This window comes from Salvia hispanica, chromosome 4 (assembly GCF_023119035.1).
Source record: "Salvia hispanica cultivar TCC Black 2014 chromosome 4, UniMelb_Shisp_WGS_1.0, whole genome shotgun sequence".
In the NCBI taxonomy this organism is placed as follows: domain Eukaryota; kingdom Viridiplantae; phylum Streptophyta; class Magnoliopsida; order Lamiales; family Lamiaceae; genus Salvia; species Salvia hispanica.
The window spans coordinates 7,658,702-7,666,722 of record NC_062968.1 but is presented as its reverse complement, the minus strand read 5'-3'; positions in this window follow the sequence as shown (position 1 = coordinate 7,666,722).

Below are 8,021 nucleotides of genomic sequence, written 5' to 3'. Positions count from 1 at the left end.
AAATCTCACTCGGGTAATAGCATGAATCAAGGCAAACAAGCAATTCGTTACTTATGCACCTATTACTCAAACTTTTAAGTCAAAGACCATGATAGCTTAAAAGATGGATGAAGTTTTTATCATTAACAACTAGTCTTTACCCCAAGAAACCAAAATTCAAACAAGTTCAAATTCAATTCCACAACAACCAAAACCAAAACAACTCACAGAGGTCTAAAGCAAAACAAATCTACCCTAAAACATAAATAAAAGCAACAAAAGACAACTAATCAATTTGAAACAAAAATAAAGCAGTAAAATACCTCATAAGGCTCACTATCCACCATATCACCCCCCAAACTTATTCAAGGCTATGCAAAGAATAAGTTTGAAAAGTTGGTGGAGAAGGGAGACTTATATGATAGGCAAACTAAAGCAAAAATAATCTAAAAGTTACCTACTAGGGGTTACCTCCCCTATAGTGCCTTTGGTTATCGTCGTTGGCTCGACGTCTTCAATAAGCTCATCATTTCACTTCCCCATTAATGGGGATGTTGGCTTCTTCTTCGTGTTCAAGCTGATACATTCTTGCCAACCTCTTCTTCCACCAAGTCTTCTTCACCAAGTTATCATTTGATTTGAGCTCTAACTTAAATATAAAGTCATTTACCCGCACTAACACATCTTCTATGATCCCTTCAGGATAGGTGACGGATCTATCGGCCATTTGGAGCGTGATTCTTGTCGGCTTGAGAGTGCCGATTTTCATCTTCCTAAAGAAGGATAGGGGCATCAAGTTGATGCTCGCCCCCAAATCACACAGTGCCTTCGTGTGTTTGTCATCACCAATGACACATGATATGTTGAAGCTTCCAGGGTCCTTAAGCTTTGCCGACAATTTCTTCTGAATTATGGCACTGCAATTCTCCGACATGCTCACTGTTTCGTAGTCCACCCACTTTTTCTTCTTGGAGATCACGTCTTTTAGGAACTTTGCATACATAGGCATTTGTTGCAGAGCCTCTACTAGTGGGATATTCACATTCACCTTCCTGAAGATGTCCAACAATTTTTCAAATTTCTCATCCACAACCTTCTTCTTGATTCGGCTAGGAACGGTATCTTAGGAATATATGGCTCCAATCGAGGTGGTTCATGTTGTTTCGTCTCTTCCTCAACAACATTATCCTCTGCAGTCTCTTCACCAACCTCTTTTTCCACTTCATTGGGTTGAATGGTCGCACAGATGGCTTTGCACTCTTTGTGTTTGACGGGATCAGTGCTTGTATTGCCAGGAAATTGCCCCGGGTTGGGTAGAGTTCCCACAGCTTGGTAAATCTGACTGAGTTGAGTATCGATGCTCTTCATGTGTATGTTCAAACTTTCCACATTTGCTTCTACCTTGTCTAGCCTCTGATTTGTCATGCAATCTCCTGCTTGCTTCATGAAAGCCATCAACACCTCTCCAAGCTCTTCCTTCTTCGGCTCCTTGACTTGGCCATTAGATACCTGGAATCCTGGTGGTGGCTGCAGAGCGTTGTTGGCATTCCCGTAAGACAAGTTGGGATGCACCTTGTTCCCATAGTGGTTGTAATTACCACCCCCTTGGTTGGGGTGGTAGTTGTTGAAGTTTCCATTATTGCCACCTTGGTGAATGTAGTTCACATCTTCAACCCCTTGTCGACTTTTGAGCCCGGATGGCTCTGTTCCCATAAAACCAAGCTTGCTAGTTAAGAAGTCCAGCTGCTTGGACATCATGTCCATCCTATCAAAATCAGATGCAGATGCCACCCTATAGGATTTGCTTCTCTCATTCTTCCACCCATCATCGTTGGAGGCCACCCTCTCAATCACCTCTAATGCATCGTCTTCTCCCAACTTAAGGAGTGATCCCCCTGCACTCATATTCAACTCCCGTATTGCCTCTGGAGTGGCTCCCATGTGGAAAGTTACGATCTGTTGCCCCGGGCTTAACCCGTGGTTGGGACATCTCTTCATCAGGTATTTGAATCTCTTCCATGCCTCGTGAATATTCTCCTGAGGATGCATTGCATAAGAGATGACTTCAGCTTGGCGCTTGAGTGCCTCGCTCGGTGGGTAGTATTTGTCCAACAAGAGCTCAACCATTGCATCCCAAGTTTCGACCGAGTTGGGATCTATGCTATCGTACCACTCCCTAGCATCATCCTTCAAAGAAAAAGGGAACAATCTGAGGCGAATCTGATCGTCGGAGACCCCATTAGCCTTCACCGTGTTGCTGATTTGTATGAACTTGGTCAAGTGTTTGTTGGCATCTTCCGAACCTGTTCCACCAAATGCATGTGCTTCTGCTCTGTTTATCAATCCCGGCTTTAACTCAAAACTGTTCGCCGCAATCCCGACATTATTGATTGGTGGATTAGCAACTTGTCTATATGCATACAGATTCTGCACGGGCAGAACTGGTTGTCTCGCGTTCCGCTCATCTAACTGCCTCTGCATGTTGGCCATCTGCTCATGGAGTTGACGAATAACAGGATCCTCGTTGTTGTTTTCATTGTTGTGGTTCTCATTGTTGTTCTCCTCCCCGTTCTCCATTAAGATTGGAGAATTACGCTCGTACTGTATAGGTGACGAAGGTGGAGAAAGAGTAGGTACTGGAGTTCTCTGAACGAGGGAGGGTGGACGCCTATGACCCGGTGAAGATACGCGGATCCTCTGGTTCAACCTCCTCTGAGCGTTCCTCCTCCTGTTGGATGCTTCGATCTCGAGATCAATGGGTTCTAAAGGTAGACCTTGAGAAGGAGTGCGCATACAACCTGAGAAAAGAAACACCAAGATTAGAGAACTCAAAAATAAAAATGAAAATAAAACAAATAAAATCTAGACTAGTAATCTCAATTATTATCACGATATTAAGCTCTAACGAAACAAAATTGTCCCCGGCAACGACGCCAAAAACTTGACTCAACTTATTTTAACACAAATGATACCCGCAAGTGTACGGGGCTAGTGTAGCAATTAGCAAGCAAGAGTATCGTATCCCACAGAGACAAATTCGTATCAACTTAAATACCACGAACAAATGTTGACTACTATCTAGAGAATCATGAAAGGTTTGTTGTTTTCTAACACTACGAAAAACATATAATGAGCAAATAAACAAATAAAAGCAAGTAAACACGGAATGAAAAGATAATATGGAGAAAATTGTAGAACTCAAGGATCCGATGCACAATTCCAAGCTCTTATCCAATCAAATTGTCTTACCTTTTGGTGTCTCTAGAGTTACTAAGTCGACCACAATTATAGATTAAACCCCCTCCCGAGGTGAGAAACCTGTAGATTAGGTGCTAGGATTGAAGTCCCCTTCTAATCCTAAAACCCCTAACTCCCAAAAGCTCGATTAGGTCAAAGACCTCACTCAAAACCTCAACTCTCCCGAGTTTTATTGCATTAAGGTGTGAATTATTCTTATTTCCAGATTAATTATTTCATCTCACGATTAATCTAATTAATCCTACACAATCAAATGGTGATCAAGCAATTGAAAGGAATAAACCCAAGAATAATCAAATAACTAAAAGAGCAAGGCAAGAACAAAATTAATTGGATAAAAACTATGAAATTAGTGCATCTTCACCAAGAATTCTACAAAAAGGTGTTTAGCTACTCATGTTCTTCACAAAAACCATGTTTAAAACACAAGATCCAATGAAATACATGGAGAATAGATTAAGATACTCCTGTGAGAATGAATCTATGAAATTGCAACTTCAATCTTCCGATTGGAAGTCTTCAATCTTCAATCTTCAATTCTCTCTCTCAAAGGTGTTCTTGGGGGTGTGTGTGAGTGTTGGATGCGGTAGATGTTGAATGGATGTGAACCCCAGGCGTTTTCCCCTTAATCTTCCATCAAAAATCGCATTTTTGCCAAAATAATACGCCAAACTAGCGTACCCGGCCGGGTGGAATTATAAAGAGCAAAATTCACCCGGCCGGGTGGTCATTTTCGACCCCTTTCTGGCCATTTCCCGCAGAATTACAGTACCCGGCCGGGTGAATTTACAGTGTAATAATTCACCCGGGCGCGTGTACGTTTCTGGATAGCGCAGTATTCTTGTAACGACCATAACTTCTTCTACCGAACTCCGATTGAGGCGTGCAAGATACCCACGCGAAGCTCTTTCGAAGAAGAAGAGATTGATATGCATTATGGTCTGATTGGACTTCAAAATCTCCAGTAAATATTGTCTCAAAGCAAGGTTGCTGCACATCCACATATTTTGTACCTTTTTCTACACATTCTTAACAAAATGGTCAACATACCAACATAATAGAGAAGTATATATAAACATGTCCAATAATAGATAAAATATGATCGAATTCATACATAACCACCCTTTAAAACCATGTAAAATCCAAGTATATCAGCTACCGCTGGCCAAGGTGCAGCGGCCCGCTGGAAAAAAGCGGCGAGCAGTTTTTGCTCTACTTTCTCTCCAAGATTTACCATATTTTGCAACCCGTTTTCCTTATTTGAGAATGGCGATTTTCTCCCTATAAATACTTCCCAATGCTTCATCAAAAAAGATCTTCTCTTTGGCAAATATTTTCCAGTGATTAAAAGCTAGAGTACTTCATTGTGCAAGGGGTTGAAGAAGGATTCAAGTTTACATCAAGGCTACAAGGATTCAACCTTTTGGTTTTATTTGCTTTAGTTCTTACGTTTTCATTGTCTTCTCTACAATCTATGTGTTTAGATTATTCTATCATGTGTAACTAAATTCGTATGATTCTAGGCATGTGTTAGTAACGACTTTGGTTATACAATTCCTTTTTCTATTTAATATCCGTTTTGTTCTTACTTTGTTTATTCCTTAAGTTAATGGATAATACTTCATGTTTGAGTGACACATTCTGTGATGATTTAATATAACTTGCTACATAATCGTAAGAGGAGGTTGGCGAGTTAGATCCACTTAATAGACACTACAATTAGCTTCCTTTAAAACGACACTGTTAATTGAGAGTGAGGACTTTTCAAGGGTCTTAGGAGCTTTTTGGAGTTACGTATTTAGGATTGACAACCCTAATGTTCGTAATCAAAGTTTGCATCGCATGAGCATAAGCTAGGTGACTCGTTCTATCAAAGTAAGAACTGTGCTAGTGTATTGTAGTTGGAATTTGTATAACCATAATTGTGAACGCACATCCCTGGAATTCCCTTATCTCTATACTTTTATTTCCGTGATTTATTTGCAATTAGTTGTTTATTGCTTTCAATTGTTCTTTGTTTTCAAAAATTCAAAAATCTTTCGGTTTTGTAAATAGTAATTGAGTTTTAGTAGAAGATAGACAGTCTGTGTCTGTTTTCCCCGTGATCGATATCCAGTACTAACCTTTAGCTATACTGTTCCTACTTTGTATACTTGCAGGTATTTATAGTGCTAATAAAAAGTGCATCATTATGTTTCAACATTGTAAGCCAGTTATAATTTTTCATGACCTCAGGCGCCACCGGATAGAAGAAGGGGATCAAGAGTTCTGCTCGAGGTGGGAAGAAAGATAGAGAAGCTGGAGAAGCTAGGAGCAGTCAAGAACATTCTAGAACAAGTACGAGACGGCTGAGCAGCTGCTAAAGAAGACAGACCAGAGATCATTCCTTCTAGTGAACTCCGATAGCTGGGAGGTTAGCAGCCATAGGAAGGTTCTAGAAGAATTTGATGATCTTCCAAAAGTCTTTGAGCGGAAATTCAATTTTATATACAAAAGCCTCTAACGTGGAATGTGAGGAGGCTCGTGCCATGGCTTTCCTCATATTGTTCAGAAGGTGATGAAATGTTGGTGATTAGAGATGGCAAGGCCAAGAGTTGTAGAGCGCGCTTGCCTTGTCACTTGCCATGTTTGCCTCGCTGTTTATTGAGTTCGCGGTGAGGCTGCAGATTTTGGTGAATTGCTTTGAGGGGCAGGTGAGGAGGTAGAGTTCATACATCTTGATGTTGTTGTTCTTACAGAAAGTGGAAGCCTCGGACACACTCAAGGAGAGGGTAGGGCATAAGTTCTTACCCAAAAAGGATATTTTTTGTTTTTTCTACTACTGTTTTTTTAAAAAAGTTCGAATGTTGTCTTAAGCCGTTACTAAAATAGCTTACTATGTAAATGCTTTTGATGATCAAATTACTAAAAACTGAATGAATAGAGGGGATGAACTTAGTCTATAATTAAAAAATTACCGAGCAAAATAAAAATCCACGGTTGTCGAGCTGCCCTGTAAGAATAAGACTTAAACAATGTTGCTATTATAATATTATTATTTATAAATACTCCTTACGTTCATAAAATTCTATCCCTAGATGAGCTATCACCCCTACCAAACATGCCATAAAATACGTGCCAAGTTCTATCAATTAATAAAAGTTAAAATGCATTGATAAATTAAAAGTGCTGCACTAAAAGAGCTATGTAATTGGCGTAGGCAAATTCATTAACCTGGTCTATTTAGACCATCTCCAAGGGTATTCTAAAATTTAAAATGGGATAGATATTTAGCTCCAATAGTACTCAAAAACTAATCTCATTTTTGGTTTTTGAGAAAAAAATACCTATCTTTAGGTTTACACTAAACCAAAACCTAAATTTTTTTCAAATTTTGTGAGTAAAAAAGGCATAATTTGGAGAATATTCTTTTAAGTTTGAGTTTAGTGTAAATGGTTGGAATAAAATCAATATTTAGTGTGACATTTACACTAAAATGGGTTTGAGTTTAGTGGAATGGTTGGAGATGCTCTTAGCAACGTATTAATGCGTAATATAAGTTTTTCGCTACCTATTATTCTTTTTTTTTTTCATTAATAACGCAAAATCTTAAATTATTTTAATGAATTGAGAAATTAAAAATATGAAAAAAAAAATTTGTATTTTAAAAAATATATAGGATTTTGTGATAAAACGATTTGGTTTTGCCTGTTCCATTTGTGTTTAAGATATTTGGACTTTTTTTTTGCTGAACTTTGAGTTTGAACCATTCGAGTTAAATAGTTTGAAATCGTTTTTAACTATTTATCCGTGTCTATAGCTATCGCATTGTAATATTTTAATTTATGTATTGGTTTAATTAGTTTCATGTATTAAATATTTATGCTTTTTTTATTGTTGTTGAATTTTGATTTTTTTCCCATGATTATTGTTTTTCATATCAATTTAATATTATAATATAAAAAAATTATATACAGTGGAGCCCTTACTGAAATTTATTTTTGTGTTCGCCCTTGGAAGCCTACGTACAAGGCTAGTGAGAAGTTTGAGTTATAAGTGGTGATTTTTCATGTATAGTTTGGTTGCAAATATTTGAACTTTAGTTAGTTAGTTGTTGTGTGGGAGTTGGGAATTCTATGTTCTGAAATATATTGTGAAGTTGGGAGATTGAAAGGGGTGATTTTCAACATATAGTTGAATTTTTCATGATTGGAGAAATCAAAATAATAAGAATAAAAATGCTTAAACACTGATATGTTTGGATTTTGCACTGTTTTAAGATTATTATTTGATCCATTTTAAATGTCAAAGTTACATTACATGTCTGTTTATTGCATATTATATATTTTTTTTGGAATTTTAACGCGATTTGTGATAAATGTGTGAAATAAAGTAAAAGATAGAAAAAGGTCGAAATCAAAAGTTTGAAGAAAAAAAGTCAGCCAGCGGTCCGCTGAGCCTAAACCAGCGGACGCCGGAGCCCATCGACCTCCGAAGAAGTAACGGTCCGCCTCAGAATTCATGTCTGGAAGAAGACACGTCCAGCGACCCACTGGGATCGGGCAGCGCATAATTTAACCTATTTTTTTTTCTCCAAGACTTACTTTGTTGGGATCGAAGATATACCATATCAAGGAGCACGACTTGAAGACCTATAAATACCCCTTAAAGAAGTCAAATGAACCTTTTGCTGCATTCTATACCTAAGAAATAATTTGAGAGTTCCGTTCCGTTGTTCTACCTCATTCCACCACACTTGGAGTTTGATGTTTGGATTTAAGAGAAGATTGAAGCATATAACATTC